The sequence below is a fragment of the Carcharodon carcharias genome, chromosome 4 (genome assembly GCF_017639515.1).
Source record: "Carcharodon carcharias isolate sCarCar2 chromosome 4, sCarCar2.pri, whole genome shotgun sequence".
Lineage (NCBI taxonomy): Eukaryota > Metazoa > Chordata > Chondrichthyes > Lamniformes > Lamnidae > Carcharodon > Carcharodon carcharias.
Genome location: NC_054470.1, coordinates 154,267,485 through 154,284,338, shown reverse-complemented (window position 1 = coordinate 154,284,338; position 16,854 = coordinate 154,267,485). Strand labels below are relative to the sequence as shown.

Genomic DNA, 16,854 nt, shown 5'->3' with positions numbered 1-16,854 from the left:
AAGAGTTCAAATCTCACAATGGCAAACTATGAAACAATGTAATTTCATCTGAAACAGATGGAAATGGATTTGTACTTGAAAGAGTTACAACTTCTTCATCCCCCAATGGGAGGGCCTCTATGGAGGAGTCCTTCCCCTTTCTGCTGGGGACCTGGGTTGAAGGGTGTTGCATGCAGCAGTCCCCTATAACCGTAGGATGCATAGGTTCACGGACTCTCAGGACACATGCCCTTTTTGCGGTCTTGTGGAGTCCGTGGACCATGCATATATAGGGTGTGGTAGGCTGCACTCCCTTTTTAGTTATTTGAAAAACCTTTTATTGATGTTTTGTTTGCACTTCAGCCCCACGCTCCTGATCTATGGGCACCCGGTGCGGAAGGGGGTCGGGAAGGAGGAGGACCTCCTCGTGAACCTGCTCCTGGGCCTGGCCAAGTTGGCTATTAACAGGTCCAGGCAGCGGGTGATCGACGGGGGAGTCCCACCCGATTGTTTATCCCTCTTCCGCGGCTACGTTTGCGGCCAGATTTCCCTGGAGAGGGAGCACGTGGTGTCTGCTGGCACTCTCGAGGCCTTCCATGCCTGGTGGGCACCGCGGGGACTGGGGTATTTTGTTGACCCCTTTAATCACATTCTGATTTAAAGTTTGTAAGTTTCCTTTAAACTTTGTTCTTGGTTTTACAGCTGACCTGAATTAGGGGCTGTGCCTGATTTATCCCAATTTTGTTAATTTGGTTTTATTGGTTTTAACTCAAAAGAGTTACATCTTCTTAACAAGCTTGGCCTAAGTAGCCAAGTGGTTATGGTACTGGGTTTGTAACCCCGAGTTCAAGTCTCACAATGACAAACTATGAAACAATGTAACTTCATCTGAAAAACAGATGGAAATGTGTTTGTACTCGAACAAGTTACAACTGAATGGAGCTTTAAGCTTGGCCTAAATAGCCAAGTGGTTATGGTACTGGGTTTGTAACCCCAAGATCAAGAGTTCAAATCTCACAATGGCACTTGGCCTAAATAGCCAAGTGGTTATGGTACTGGGTTTGTAAGATCAAGAGTTCAAATCTCATAATGGCACCTATGAAACAATGTAACTTCATCTGAAATGGGTTTGTACTCAAAAGAGTTACAACTTCTTCATTCCCCAATGGGAGGCCCTGTACGGAAGTGTCCTTCCCCTTTCTATTGGGGACCTGGGTTGCATGGTGTTGCATGCAGCAGTCCCCTATAACCGTAGGATGCATAGGTTCACGGACTCCCAAGACACCTGCCCTTTTTGCGGTCTTGTGGAGTCCGTGGACCATGCTTATATAGGGTGTGGTAGGCTGCACTCCCTTTTTAGTTATTTGAAAAACCTTTTATTGATGTTTTGTTTGCACTTCAGCCCCACGCTCCTGATCTATGGACACCCGGTGCGGAAGGGGGTCGGGAAGGAGGAGGACCTCCTTGTGAACCTGCTCCTGGGCCTGGCCAAGTTGGCTATTAACAGGTCCAGGCAGCGGGCGATCGATGGGGGAGTCCTGCCCAATTGTTTGTCCCTCTTCTGCGGCTACATTTGCGGCCAGATGTCTTTAGAAAGGGAGCACGTGGTGTCTGCCGGCACACTCGAGGCCTTCCGTGCTCGGTGGGCACTGCGGGGACTGGGGTGCTTTATTGACCCCTTTTATCACATTTTGGTTTAAAATTTGTAAGGTTCCTTTAAACTTTGTTCTTGGTTTTACAGATGACCTGAATTAGGGGCTGTGCCTGATTTATCCCAATTTTGTTAATTTGGTTTGATTGGTTTAACTCATAAGAGTTACAACTTCTTCATTTTCCTATTCCTTGGTGCTCCGCGGCCATCCACAGCAGAAGTAACCTGCTGACTGCTACACCATCCTTGTGATGTCCTTGGTGGGTGTTGAGAGGGCCAAGACCTGGAGGGCCCCGGCCTGCTTTTGGGGTCCTGCCATATGGCAGTGGCACCCTTCCTGGCCTGTGGAGCTGGAGCTGCTGAGGTCACAGGAAGAGATGATTCGGATGGGCCAGACACTCCTGGAGTCACATGCTGATCCTGCTCCCTATGGGTGCCCAAGGGCCCCTGGCTGACTGCTTGAGGAAAAGGGTAGCTGGAGTGAGAACGAGCTGCCCTGCACCCCTCTTGCGTATACACTATTGAGGCCAACTATAGCATCAGAGATGGAGTTGAGCCCGCGCTGCAGTGCAGAAGTGATGTCTTGGACCAAGGTCTCCATGGCAGCCGCCATCCTACCAGTTTTGACCTTGGTGTGTTGGCAGTGCTATTGCCTCAGCCTGAAGATGGATAGACTTCTCCATTGTGCCTTTCAATCTGAGGAGCACAGTGGACATCCCTTCCTGATGTTCCCCAGATTGCCTTTGCAGTTCCAGCAACTGTGACATGACCGAGTCCAGAGGCTCATCATCTGCCTCGGACTCAGCAAATTTCTGGCCTTCAGCAGTCCTCTGAGTGCCGGGCACCAGGGAAGTCCCTGCCACCACCAGCTGTGGATCAGACCGTGTGATGTGCTCACCAGATTGTGATCCTGAGGCTACTCTAAAGCCAGGTCCCACTGAGGTGTGAGTCTCAGCGCTGGTGGAGGGTGTGGGTGAGTGCTGTGACAGGAAAGTAGGGTGCCTCCAGGTTCCTCTTCAGGGATTTCTTTGGGGGTCGACTGGAGGCCCTAGGTCATGGACTCTGTTGGCTGTTTCCCAGATGTGCCTGCGGAAGCAACGGGAGATAATCAGTGCATGGTAGTGGCCTGTGAAACAGGACACATCACTCACAATATGGTTGTCTGAAGGATGCTGCACTGCTGGATCCTCACTTGGTAGAGCACTGTGACCTCATCGTTAGCACAGGAACTGTCCAGTGCATCACCAGCCAGCTGGATGGCTCTGTTTTCAAAGTCCATGAGGACCTTGATTTCAGGCATTCCTCCACTGGTCTGCGACCTCTCCTTCCTGTTATTTGCTAGCTTGTCCTGCATGGATAGAGATGGGGAGAGCGTATCAGGATGCTTGCCAGGCCTAATGATAAGTATGCCTGGCCTGTATGGGTGGTGGGTGATCCCATGAATGGGATGAGGACAATGAGGGTGTGTGTGAGAGTGAATGGTGATGTCACTTGAACCGGCAGTGAGTAAGGGCCCTGTGGATATGTGATGGGTTTGTGAGAGTGTGAGTTAAGAGTGATGAGAAGAGTGGCTTACCCTGGTGGGACGGAGGAGATCATTCATCCTCTTGTGGCATTGGGTGTCTGTCTTCTTTTGATGAGCGTTGATGCTGACCACCACTCCCACCACCTCCCAAGCCCGGTTGGCCATGCTGCTGCCCATCCTGCAGCCAGAGTGGGGGTATAGGACATCGTGGCGGGTCTCCACTGTGTTCAAAAAGTGCTCCAGTGATGTGTCATTAAACCTGGGGGCTGTAGCTTTTACGCCTTTTGTATTATGCCTCTGCAGAGGTCCTGGGTTGGAAGCACTGAGGTGTGTGCACACGGCTGGACTTTAAATATAGTGCTTGGCATGATGAAATGGCGAGGTAATGGTGCAGTGGGCGAATGAGAGCCCACCCGCCATGGAAACGGCATGGTTTTTGGGAATACATAATTAATACAGTGGGATTGGGACGGTACGGTGTGAAAAGCTATGGGTAAAATGTCATTTTACCCGTTCGCTACCGCAGTTCCTGCAAATCTGGGGCGATTCTGCATGGTGTTTCTGTTTTTTGAATGTAAGGAAAACTCACTTTTTGAGATTTTTGATCGTTTCTTTGTCATTAAAAGGATTTTGGGGATAAACTTACACAGAAGTGAATTCGCACAGGTTTTAAAAACCCACAGGCTGCATGCATTGAAATGTGTATTAGAGTCAAATGGGACAGTTTGTGAAAAATCAGTCTATTTCAAATGGATACAATGAGGATCTTTTGTCTCTTCCAAGATACATTATCCAGGAGGAGCAGGGACATTATGCAATTCGTTCTCACAATTCAGATGAGTAATAGATATTCAGGCCTATTGGAGTGAAAACAATTTTATTCAGGTAACACTATCCCTGTTTTTTGGGGTCAGAAATAACAAAATAAAGGAAAATAAAAAATGTTTTGGGGCAGTAAGGTTTCAACTAAGATACTGCAAGGTGTAAGATTAGGGCCCAGAACTAGAAGCTAAAATGTGCGTCTGCCCATTTCTCCAGTCTACGTCTTACTGAAGTCTATTGCTGTCCTCCTCTTTGATTTACTGCATCTCTAAATTTTCTGTCATCTGCAAGCTTACATACAGATTACATAACCCCAGGTCATTAATATATAATCAAAAAGTTCAGTGTCCTAATATTGACCCCTGGGGAACTCCCACCAGAGACTTCTCTCCAGTCTGAAAAACCACTGTTCACTCTATCTGCACCCTGTCCCTTAGCAGCTTTTGTATTTATGCTGTCCCTTTAACCTCATGGGTATCAGTTTTGCTAGCATTTCTATTATGTGGTATTTTATCAAACACCTTTTGAAGGTCCATATATGTAGAGTCAACTGGACTAGCCTCATCTACCCTCTTTATTACTTCATCAAGGAACTCAATCCATGAATGAAGAGTGCAGGAGGGCAAGCCAGGAGCAGCACCAGGCATACCTAAAAATGAGGTATCCAGCTGGTGAAGCTATAACACCGGACTACTTGTGTGCCAAACAGCATAAGCAGTGATGGATAGACAGGGCTAAGCCATCCCACATCTAACGGATCTGATCTAAGCTCTGCAGCCCTGCCACATCCAGTCATGAATGGTGGTGGACAATTAAACAACTCACTGGAGGAGGAGGCTCCACAAATATTCCCATTCTCAATGATGGAGGAGCCCAGCACAGCAGTGCAAAAGATAAGGCTGAAGCATTTGCTACAACCTTCAGCCAGAAGTGCCAAGTGGATGATCCATCTTGGCCGCTTCCGGAGATCCCCAGCATTACAGATGCCGGTCTTCAGCCAATTCGATTCACTCCACGTGATGTCAAAAAATGGCTGAAGGCACTGGATATTCCAAAGGCTATAGGCCCTGACAATATTCTGGCAATAGTACTGAAGGCTCGTGCTCCAGAACTTGCTTTTCCTCCAGCCATGCTGTTCCAGTACAGCTACAATGCTGGCATCTACCAGGTAATATGGAAAATTGCCTGGATATGTCCTTTACACAAAAAGCAGGACAAATCTATCCCAGCCAATTACTGCCCCTTCAGTCTACTGTTCATCATCAATAAAGTAATGGAAGGGGTCATCAACATTGCTGTCAAGTGGCACTTGCTTAGCAATAACCTGCTCACTGACACACAGTTTCGGTTCTGCCAGAGCCACTCAGTTCCTGACCTCATTACAGCCTTGGTTCAAACATGGACAAAAGAGCTGAACTCCTGAGGTGAGGTGAGAGTGACTGCCCTTGACAGCAAGGCAGTATTTAACGGAGTGTGGCATCAAGGAGTCCTAGCAAAACTGGAGTCATTGGGAATCGGGGGAAAACTCTCCGCTGGTTGGAGTCATACCTAGCACAAAGGAAAATGGTTGTGGTTGTTGGAGGTCAGTCACCCCAGCTCCCATCACTGCAGGATTTCCTGAGGGTAGCATTCTAGGCCCAACCATCTTCAGCTGCTTCATCAATGACCTTCCTTCCATCATAAGGTCAGAAGTGGGGACGTTCACTGATGATTGCACAATGTGCAGCACCATTCGCGATTGCTCAGATACTGAAGCAGTCCATGTCCAAATGCAGCAAGACCTAGACAATATCCAGGCTTGGGCTGACAAGTAGCAAGTATAATTCATGCCACACAAGTGCCGGGCAATGACCATCTCCAACAAGAGAGAATCTAACCATCACCCCTTGACATTCAATGGCATTACCATTGCTGAATCCCCCACTATTAACATCCTGGGAGTCACCATTGACCAGAAACTGAACTGGACTAGCCATATAAATACTGTGGCTACAAGAACAAGTCAGAGGCTAGGAATCCTGCGACAAGTAACTCACCCCCTGACTTCCCAAAGCCTGTCCACCATCTACAAGGCATAAGTCAGGAGTGTGATGGAATACTCTCCACTTGCCTGGATGAGTGCAGCTCCAACAACACTCAAGAAGCTTGACACCATACAGGATAAAGCAGCCTGCTTGATTGGCACCACATCCACAAATATTCACCCCCTCCACCACCGATGCACAGTGGCAGCAGTGTGTGTACCATCTACAAGATGCACTGCAGAAGCTCACCAAGGCTCCTGAGGCAGCACCTTCCAAACCCACAACCACTACCATCTAGAAGGACAAGGGTAGCAGATATATAGGAACACCACCAGCTTCAATTTCCCCTCTAAGCCACTTACCATCCTGGCTTGGAAACATATCGCAGTTCCTTCACTGTCACAGGGTTAAATCCTGGAACTCCCTCCCTAACAGCACTGTGAATGTATCAACACCAGATGGACTGCAGCGGTTCAAAACATCAGGTCACCACCACTTCCTCAAGGGCAGTTAGGAATGGGCAATAACTGTTGGCCTAACCAGCGAAGCCCACATCTTGTAAATGAATAAATAAAATGAGGGCACTGGTTTAGAGGAGAGATTGAGTAGACTAGGCCTATATTCCCTGAGGTTTAGAAGAATGACAGATGATCTAATTGAAACATATTAAATCCTTCAGCGGCTTGACAGGATATATGCTGAGAAAATGTTTCTCCTGGCTACGGAGTCTAGAACATGAGGCCACAGCCTCAGAATAAGGGGCCAGCTATTTATCACTAAGATGGTGATTGTCAGTTATTGAGTCAACTCAGAGGTCGCTAGATGTTTGGATATTAAGGGAATTAAGGGATATGGGTTAATGCTGAAAGGTGGAGTTGAGGTAGAAGATCAGCCATGGTATTATTGAATGGCCAAGCAGACTCAACAGGCCAAATGGCCTACTCCAGCTCCTATTGCTTGTGTTCACATTTTTCAAAGTGTCAGTTGACTTTGTCCAGGGTTATTGGGCAGAGTTTTCTAGAGCCCCCTGCAGTGGATTTAAAGAAAGGCTGGCGTAGGTCAATGCGGCGGGAGTTGTAAAGTCAGTTTCCCACTGGCGTAAAATGACAGTGGGAACATGTGCTCCCACCCGTCATGGCAGGTCGCCATTCCCACCTGCGGCTGGCATGAAACCATTTTGCATCCCATTAATGAGATGCGGATGAAGGCCCAAATGGAACCTTCCCTTCTCCCGTGCCCGATCATCCACACCACCAGCGGGATTTCATGCCAGTCCAGGATATGGTTGGGCCAAATGCTGGACTTATCTGCAAGAAGGCCTGGGGCAGCTCACAGAGATTGCGATGATGGGGGAGGGTTGAAGGGAATGTTAAATGTTGCATCTTTGGGGTTCGGTCAATGTTTATGGGAGAGAGGGTCTGGGTGATGGGGAGAGGAGTAAAGGTATTGGACCTGTCTTCGAAAGTTACTCACACAATGGCTGCTCACAGCTATGCAGAGACTCATGGTGGAGATCTCGAGATGCTGCATAGGAGTGGGTCATTGGGGGTAGGTAGAGATGCAGCTCAGCTCAACTGGACAACTGAACGAGAACCCCAGCATGTAGTACTTACAAGGGCATTGGGACAGATGAGCGTGTGAAGGGCAAAAGGTCAGTGTGCACAGGCCTAATGGCAGGATGTCTCATGAGGAAAGGTTGGACAGGCTAGGCTTGTATCCACTGGACTTTAGAAGAGTAAGAAGTGACTTTATTGAAACATATAAGATCCTGAGAGGTCTTGACAGGGTAGATGTGGAGACGATGTTTTCTCTTGTGGGAGAATCTAGAACTAGGGGTCACTGTTTCAAAATTAGGGATCACCCATTTAAAACAGAGATGAGGTGAAATTTTTCTCTCGGAGAGTCATGAGCATTGTGATAATCGTTGATTGTAATCGTGGACTCCAGTATTAGATACCATACGGTACTCTGTACTAGATAGGGGGTCATCGGACCTGGGAGTTGAAGGTCAGATAGCACATGTTGGAGCCTGTCTTGATAGAATTCAGTTACTGCAGATATGTGATTATGTTAGGAAAATGTGTTATCAATAAAGTTAGCTCAGCCTGTGTGCATCATTGAAACAAAAAGCAAGAGAAGGTGTCAGAAGTAAACTAAACACAACAATGGAGGTTCTGAAACCACTGACAAAGCTCAATTTGGAGGGAAATCTCACCAAAAACTGGAGGAGGTTCCGGCAGCAACTCGAACTGTACCTCACTGCGACGGCAGTGATAAAAAAGACCTGAGGTACAACCTTCCATCTTCTTCATGTAGTCAGGGAAACAGACCTAGAAGTCTATAATACGTTCATGTTTGAAAGTGATGAGGAACAAAATAACTTGAAAGAAATAATAGAAAAATTCAAAGCCTACTCCAGCCCTATGAAAAACATCACGTATAAGAGATATCGATTGTTCACATGCACTCATGGCAGTGACAACATTAGTCAGTACGTAACTGAGCTGAGGAAATGAGCTAAATTGTGTGAATTGGGAGAGTTTGAACAATCACTCATCCAAGATATCATAATTTGCGAAATCACAAATGACTCTCTGGGAGAATGGCTTTTGAGAGAAGTTGATCTCACACTGGAGAAAGCAATAAACATCTGCAGAGCGGCAGAGACAACAAAATGCTTGATTAAACAGATGACAGAAGATGATAAGCTTCACACGGTCAAGCAGTTAGATGCAGTTAAGCAGAAACAGCCCCAGGAAAGAACAAATGGACAGTCTGAACGTAAAAAGGAACAAAACTGCTATTAAAACATTTAAATGCAGCTGATACAGAACAGAGCATCTACCATGTAGTTGTCCAGCTTATGGAACGCAGTGTAAGAACTGTGATAAACCAAAGTACTTTGCTAAGGTGTGTAAATTGAAGAAAGTGCACACGATTGACACAGGCACTGAAACTGAACTTTTCATTGGTGCAGTAACAGCAAATTCCAAAGAAGATGAATGGAAGGTTGATTTAAAAATTGCCAACATGATGGTGAATTTCAAGCTTGACACAGCTGCACAACAAAAACAGAATTACCTGGAAAAACTCAGCAGGTCTGGCAGCATCAGCGGAGAAGAAAAGAGTTGACGTTTCGAGTCCTCATGACCCTTCGACAGAACTTGAGGGATTGATTGCCTAAAAGGAGAACACACCATCAAAACTGACGAAACTATGGCAACCAAAATACACCCGCCCAGGAAAATACCAGTAATGCTGAGAGACTGACTGAAAGCAGAGTTGGACAGAGTGAAGAAACTTCACATCATCAAGAAAATTGATGAACCAATAAAGTGGGTTAATCGAATTGTAATCGTAGAAAAATCAGATGGGAATCTGCGAGTCTGTCTGGATCCCAGAGACCTAAGTCAGGCAGTACAAAGAGAACATTACCAGCTGCCCACTGTAGAAGAGACCATGTGTAAACCAGCTGATGCTAAATACTATTCAGTCTTGGATGGGAGTTCAGTCTTCTGGCAGGTCAAGCTGGATGAACGCAGCTCCTATCTCTGTACCTTCAACACATCATACGGGTAATACAGGTTTTTGTGTTTACCTTTTGGTATTAATTCCACTCCAGAGGTGTTCCATAGAACAGTGAAGCAGCTGTTTGAAAGGTTAGAGGGGGTGGAAACCTCTATTGATGATGTGCTGGACTGGGGAGCCTCATGAGAAGAATACAACCACAGACTGAGACAGCTGCTGGCCAGAGCTGGAGAAAGGAACCTCAAGTTGAAGAAGGAATAGTGCAAAACAGGTCCTCATGAAACCAAATACTTGCGTCATGTGCTAACAAGCGAGGGACTGAAGCCGGCTCCGAGTAAAATCAAAGCAGTCCCACCCCCAGGCCACCCCCCAGAATGTAAGAAAGACCTGGAGAGGTTTTTTGAAATGGTGACCTACCTTGGGAAATTCATTCTGAACATGTCAGACTTGAAAACAGCAGAAGCCCTCGAGGACTATAGAAAGTGTAGGGGGGTACTTAACAAAATAATTAGGAGTGCGAAGAAGGGGCATGACAAAACACTGGCGGGCAAGATAAAGGAAAACCCCAAGGCATTTTATAAATATATTAAGGACAAGAGGATAACCAGGGAAAGGATACAGCCCATTAGGGACCCAAAGTGGCAATCTGTGCATGGAGCCTGAGTGGAGCCTGAGGATATAGGTGAGGTTTGGAATGATTACTTTTCATCTATGTTCACTATGGAGAAGGGCGATGTAGGTGTAGAACTCAGGGAGGGGGACTGTGATATACTTCAACAAATTAGCATTGAAAGGGAGGAGGTATTAACAGTTTTAGCAGGCTTAAAAGTGGATAAATCCCCAGGCCCAGATGAGATGTATCCCAGGCTACAATGTGAGGCAAAGGAGGAGATTGCAGGGGCCATGACACTAATTTGCAAATCCCATCTGGCCCCAGGAGAGGTGCCAGAGGACTGGAGGACAGCGAGTGTGGTACCATTATTCAAGAAGGGTAGGTAACTACAGGCCAGTGAGTCTAACATCAGTGGTAGGGAAACTATTGGAAAAAGTTCTGAGGGACAGGATTAGTTTCCATTTTGAGAGGCAGGGATTAATTAAGGATAATCAGCATGGCTTTGTCAGGGGGAGATCATATCTAACAAATTTGATTTAATTTTTCGAGGAGGTGAATAGTTGTGTGGATGAGGGTAGTGCGGTTGATGTAGTCTACGTGGACTTCAGTAAGGCTTTTGACAAGGTCCCACATGGGAGAATGGTCAAGAAGGTAAGAGCCTATGGGATCCAGGGCAATTTGGCAAATTGGATCCAAAATTGGCTTAGTGGCAGGAGGCAGAGGGTGATGGTTGAAGGTTGTTTTTGCGATTGGAAGCCTGTGACGAGTGGTATACAGCAGGGATCGGCACTGGGACCGTTGCTGTTTGTTGTGTACATTAATGATTTAGGTGTGAATACAGGAGGTATGATCAGTAAGTTCTCAGATGACACAAAAATTGGTGGTGTCGTAAATAGTGAGGAGGAAAGCCTTAGATTACAGGACAATATAGATGGGCTGGTAAAATGGGCAGAGCAAATGGAATTTAATCCTGAAAAGTGTGAGGTGTTGCATTTTGGGAGGACTAACATGGCAAGGGAATACACAATGAATAGTAGGACCCTAGGAAGTACAGAGGATCAGAGGGGCCTTGTGTACATGTCCATAAATCCCTGAAGGCAGCAACACAGGTAGATAAGGTGGTTAAGAAGGCATATGGGATACTTGTCTTTATTAGCCAAGGCATAGAATATTAGAGCAGGGAGGTTATGTTGGAGCTGTATAAAATGCTAGTTAGGCCCCAGCTGGAGTACTGTGTGCAGTTCTGGTTGCCATACTATAGGAAGGATGTGAATGCACTGGAGAGGGTGCAGAGGAGATTCACCAGGATGTTGCCTGGGCTGGAGTGTTTCAGCCAAGAAGAGAGTACTGGAACTTTCATGAGGGACTTCATGTAGCAAAAGGAATACTTTTCAAGGGAGAAAATATAATAATTCCTGCAATACTGAGGAAAGGAACATACATGAAATTCAGCTTGGCATAGAAAACTGCTGGAGAAGAGCTTCAAGATGTAATGTATTGGCCTGGAATGGGAGCACAATCGGGGAAATGGTGAACACGTGTGCAGTGTGCCAAAAGTACAGTAAATCCCTACAGAAAGAACCACTCCAACCACACAGTGCTCCAGAGAGGCCCTGGCAGAAAATTGGATTGGACTTGTTCACATTGGACAACAGTTGAGTACCTACTAGCAGTAGATTATTACTCAAAGTTTTTTGAGTCTGTGCTGCTGAGAAATAATAGTAAGAGCATCACTGTAATAAATCATTTAAAATCAATTTTTGCTCGCCTTGTGCACATCTCAGATAACGGCCCACAATTCTCAGGCACTGAGTTTTGCAAATTTGCACAGGACTGGGAGTTTTGCCTCACTACGTCAAGTCCCAATATCCACATTCCAACAGAATGGTGGAAATTGCTGTGCAATCATCCGCACCACCAGCAGCTTTTCATGCCAGTCCAGAACATGTCTGGACAATGTGGTATACAAATGTTGGACCTACCTGCAAGAAGGCCTGGGGCAGCTCGCAGGGATTACGGTGACTGGGGAGGGTTAAAGGGTGACATAGGGAGGTTAAATGTTGCATCTGGGGGGGTGTGTGGGAGGGTTCAATGTTTATGGGAGAGGGGGTGTGGGTGACAGGGGTAGGAGTAAAGATATTGGACTCGACTTCAAATGTTATTTGTACCATGGCTGCCCACAACTCTCGAGATGCTGCATGGGAGTGGGTCTTCGGGGGCGGGGGGAGATGGAGACTGCAAGCCCATCTCTCGTTCTCCACAGGCTCAGTCAGGTTCCTCCCCTGCTGGCTGGGCTCCCCGCACCTCAAAGTCCAGTGAGGTTCTTCAGGCCGGCCCTCTCCCGTCTTCTCCTTCTCTCTCCTCTTGTGCCTTAGCCTTTCCTGCACAAAAAGAGAAGGGAGCTGAGGGTTATTGGGTTTCATGTATCTTCCTCATGCTTCCAGTCTTACAGATGATCCATTGGATTGTGTGCCATCTGATTGCTGCACTGTGAGTTGTCCACAAGGTTTCTGGTGCAGCACCCTCCACCAAGGTGAAAACATGCAGATATAAGGATAAGGCTTACAGAGCCATGTTATTAGCAGTGCTTCCTAGTGCCCTCAATGTCTGAGTGCTTTCCCTGTCACCCCACCTCCCTCCCAGACAACATGCGAGCTCTCTGTGTTGAAGGGTCAGGGACCCACAGTGGCCTCTCCACCTGCAGAGTTGATGAATTGCAGTCATTGAATGGCAGAGCAGACCTGATGGGCCAAATGGCCTACTTCTGCTCCTACGTCTTATGTTCTTATGGCTATGGGCCTCAGTGGAGTGTGATAAGGTGATGGTGCAATTCTGTGAGTGGAATAATTATATTATATGAAGAGTAAAAACTTGTGGTCATTAAAAATAAATTCTGGGAAAGATAATTGTAACCAGATCATGGCTGATCTGCTAATCCTCAACTTCACTTTCCTCCCTTTTCCCCATAACCCTTGATTCCTTTACTGATTAAAAATCTGCCTATCTCAGCCTTGAATATACTTGACGACCCAGCCTCTACAGCTCTCTGCGGTAAAAAATTCCACAGATTGACTACCACCTGAGAGAAGAAATTCGTCCTCATCTCTATTTTAAATTGGCGCCCCCCCTTACTCTTAGATTATGCCCTTTAGTCCTAGACTCTCCCACAAGGGGAAACAGCCTCTCAGGATCTGCCCTGTCAACCCCCCGAAGAATCTTGTATATTTCCATAAGGCCACCTCTCGTTCTTCTGAACTCCAATGAGTACAGGCCCAACCTACTCAGCCTCCCCTCATAATAAAATCCCTCCATATCCAGAATCAACCTAGTGAACCTTCTTCTGGCTTCCTCCAATGCCAGTATATCTTTCCTTAGATAACGAGACCAAAATTGTTCACAGTATTCTAGGTGTGGTCTAACTAGTGCCTTGTATAGTTTTAGCAAGACTTCCCTATTTTTATACTCCATTCCCTTTGAAATAAAGGCTACATTCCATTTGCCTTCCCTATTACCTGCTGAACTTGTATGTTAGCTTTTTGGGATTCATGCACAAGGACTCCCAAATCCTTCTGTGCTGCAGCTTTTTGCAGTCTCTTTCTCCATTTAAATAATATTCAGCTCCTCTATTCTTCCTGCCAAAGTGCATAACCTCACATTTTCCCATATTATATTCCATCTGCCAAATTTTTGCCCAGTCACTTAACCTGTCTATATCTCTCTGTAGACTCCTTGTGTCATCCTCACCACTTGCCTTCCCACTTATTTTTGTATCATCCGCAAACTTGGCGATAGTACATTCACTTCCCTCAGCCAAGTCATTAATATATATTGTAAGTGATTGAGGCCCCAGCGCTGAACCCTGTGGCACTCCACTAGTTACAGGTTGCCATCCTGAAAATGCCCCCTTATCCCACCCAACCCTCTGTCTTCTATTAGTTAGCCAATCCTTTATCCATGCTAATATATTTCACCCAACACCATAGGCTCTTATTAAATAGCCTTAGGTGTGGTACGTTATCGAACACCTTTTGGAAATGCAAGTTTATTACATCTACTGGTTCCCCTTTATCTATCCTGCTTGTTACTTCCTCAAAGAATTCTAATAAATTTGTTAGGCATGATTTCCCCTTCATGAAGCCATGCTGACTCTGCTTGATTATATTATGTATTTCCAAATGCTCTGCTATTACATCCTTTATAATAGACTCCAACATTTTCCCAATGACAGATGTTAAGCTAACTGGCCTATAGTTACCTGTTTTTTGCCTCCCTACCTTTTTGAATAACGGGGTTACATTGGCCGTTCTCCAATCCTCTGGGACTTTTCTAAAATTCTTGGAAGATTACTAGTGCATCCACTACCTCTGTAGATACTCACGTCCCCTCCACCATTCAGTGAGGTGAGTGTGAGAAATTGAGGTTTCCCTTACCCTGGTGGAGTGGATGAGGTTATTCATGTGTTTCCTGCATTGCAGGGCAGTCCTCTGGTGGAGGTTGTGGGCACCAACTACCCTTGAGACTTTCTCCCATGCTAGGCTCATCTGCCAGCTTGGCCTCCTCCTCCCATTCTCTGGGTAGAGGATGCCTCCCCTGACCTCCACTTCATTCAGCAGGACTTTCGCGGATGTGTCACTGAATCTGGGCGCTGCATCAACTTGTGATCTTTGGGCTACCTCCTCCTTGAGCAGTGGATAGCTTGTCGTCTAGGCACCTTTTGAACATGGTACCTGGATATGATGTTGGGGCGCATGCCATCCAGCCCACTCTACTGCGCGAAACCTTGAGAAACCCCCAACTGTATAATTAATGACGCTGACATCACGCGATTCGGCGTGAATTCCTACCAGCCTCTGTGGAGGAAAGACTCCCCATTCCCAACCCCACCAAGGGACTTAGTCCAGGAAGGGAAAATTCCGCCCATTGTCTCTAAAAGTTTCTCCACCACCGATGTTAGGCTGACTATCCTGTAGTAGCTAGGCTTATCCCTCTCCCCTTTTTTGGAACAGGGTTGTAACATTGACATGACATGAATTAAAATATTAAAATTATGTCTGCTTCACGGATTTGTCAAGTTTCCGGTGGTTCCTGTGTTGATAATGTTCCCCACACGCTGAGATACTGAATGGGGCAGGGTGGCATTTTAGTCACAGGAAATCTGTATTTTAGCCCCAAAAGGACCTTCAGAAGACTTATGGAATTAGGAATTGCAACATTCCAAAGCAGAGAAGAGAATTCCTGCTTGTGCCATGAAAGGTGGGCCTCATGGTAAGACAATTTGTTTAGAGAACTGTTGTCAGTAAGTTCCAGAATATTATGCAAAATGCCACATCAGCATGAAGCTACCAGGTTGCCCAACAGTCATGTGAGGTAGAATGCACATACCAACTTTCAGTCGACTGTGGGACAATTGTGGTGGTGTGAGATATTACAAGACAACAGGAAGTAAAATCAAAGAAAAGATGTTTCGTAAATATGTAAAGAGGAAGAGGATAACTAAGGAAAGAGTAGGACCGATGGAGACCAAGAAGGTAACTTGTGTATGGAGGTGGAACACATGAGTATAGTTCCTAATGAAAATACTTTGCACCTGTTTTCACAGAGGAGGGGAATGAAGAAGACACTGTAGTTAAGGAACAGGTGTGTGAAATATTACATGGAATAAACAAAGTGAGGGAGGAAGTATTAAGATGTCCAGCGTCTTTGAAAGTGAATAACTCACCAGGCCCGGATGAAATGAATCCCAAGCTGCTAAGAGAAACAAGGGAAGCAACAACAGCGACTCTGGCCATCAATTTTCAATCTTATCTGGCTACAGGCATGGTGCCAAGAACAGGAGGACTGTTAATATGCTACTGTTGTTTAAAAACAGAAGAAGGGTGAGCCAATTAGTGGAAAAAATACTGGGAGATAGTATGAATCATCATTTATAGAGGTATAGAAATTATCAAGGACAGTCAGCATGGACTTGCTAAGGGAAGGTAATGTCTGACTAACTTGATTGAATTTTTTGAGGATGTGACAAGGAAGATCAATGAGGGTCACACTTTTGATGTAGCCTGCATGAATTTTAACAAGGTTTTTGGCAAGATCCAACATGACAGGTTGATCAGTAAATTAAAAACTCATGTGATTAAAGGGAAAGTGGCAAGTTGGATCCAAAATTGGCTCAGTGGCAGGGAGAAAAGTGTTACAGTCAGCGAGTGCTTTTGTGACTGAAAGGCTGTTCCAAGGGGTTCTTCAGGAATCAGTATGAGGTCCCTCTCTGACTTTTCATGGTATATATCAATGAATTAGATTTAAATGGAGAGGGTATGATAAAGAATTTTGCAGATGACACAAAAATTGGTCATGTGATTGATAGTGAAGAAAGCTATAGACTGCAGGAAGATGTCAATGACTGGTCAAGTGGGCAGAAAAGTGGTAAATGGAATTCGACCCAGAAAAGTGTGAGATAATGTATTTGGGAGGTCAAACAAAGCAAAGCAAACAAATGGTAGTATTCTGCGAATTGTAGAGGAACCAAGGGATTAAGTCTACAGATCCCTGAAGGTAGCAGGACAGATAGATAAGGTGGTTATGAAGGCATACAGGATTACTTCATTAGCTGAAGCACAGGACATAAGAGCAGGGAGGTTATACTAGAACAGTTTAAAACACTAGTTAGACCACAGCTAAAGTATCACCTACAGTTCTGGTCACTGCAGTACAGGAA

At 45.8% G+C, this 16,854-nt stretch overlaps 1 long non-coding RNA gene across 1 annotated transcript in view; it reads left to right on the top strand.

Annotated features, from left to right (window-relative positions):
* The first annotated feature begins 15,629 nt into the window (after nt 1-15,629).
* The window catches only part of LOC121276710, a 55,302-nt gene continuing 54,077 nt past the window's right edge, over nt 15,630-16,854 (top strand). The window contains exon 1 of the long non-coding RNA XR_005942739.1: nt 15,630-15,670. This is a non-coding gene — a long non-coding RNA (uncharacterized LOC121276710). The remainder of the gene's footprint in view (nt 15,671-16,854) is intronic.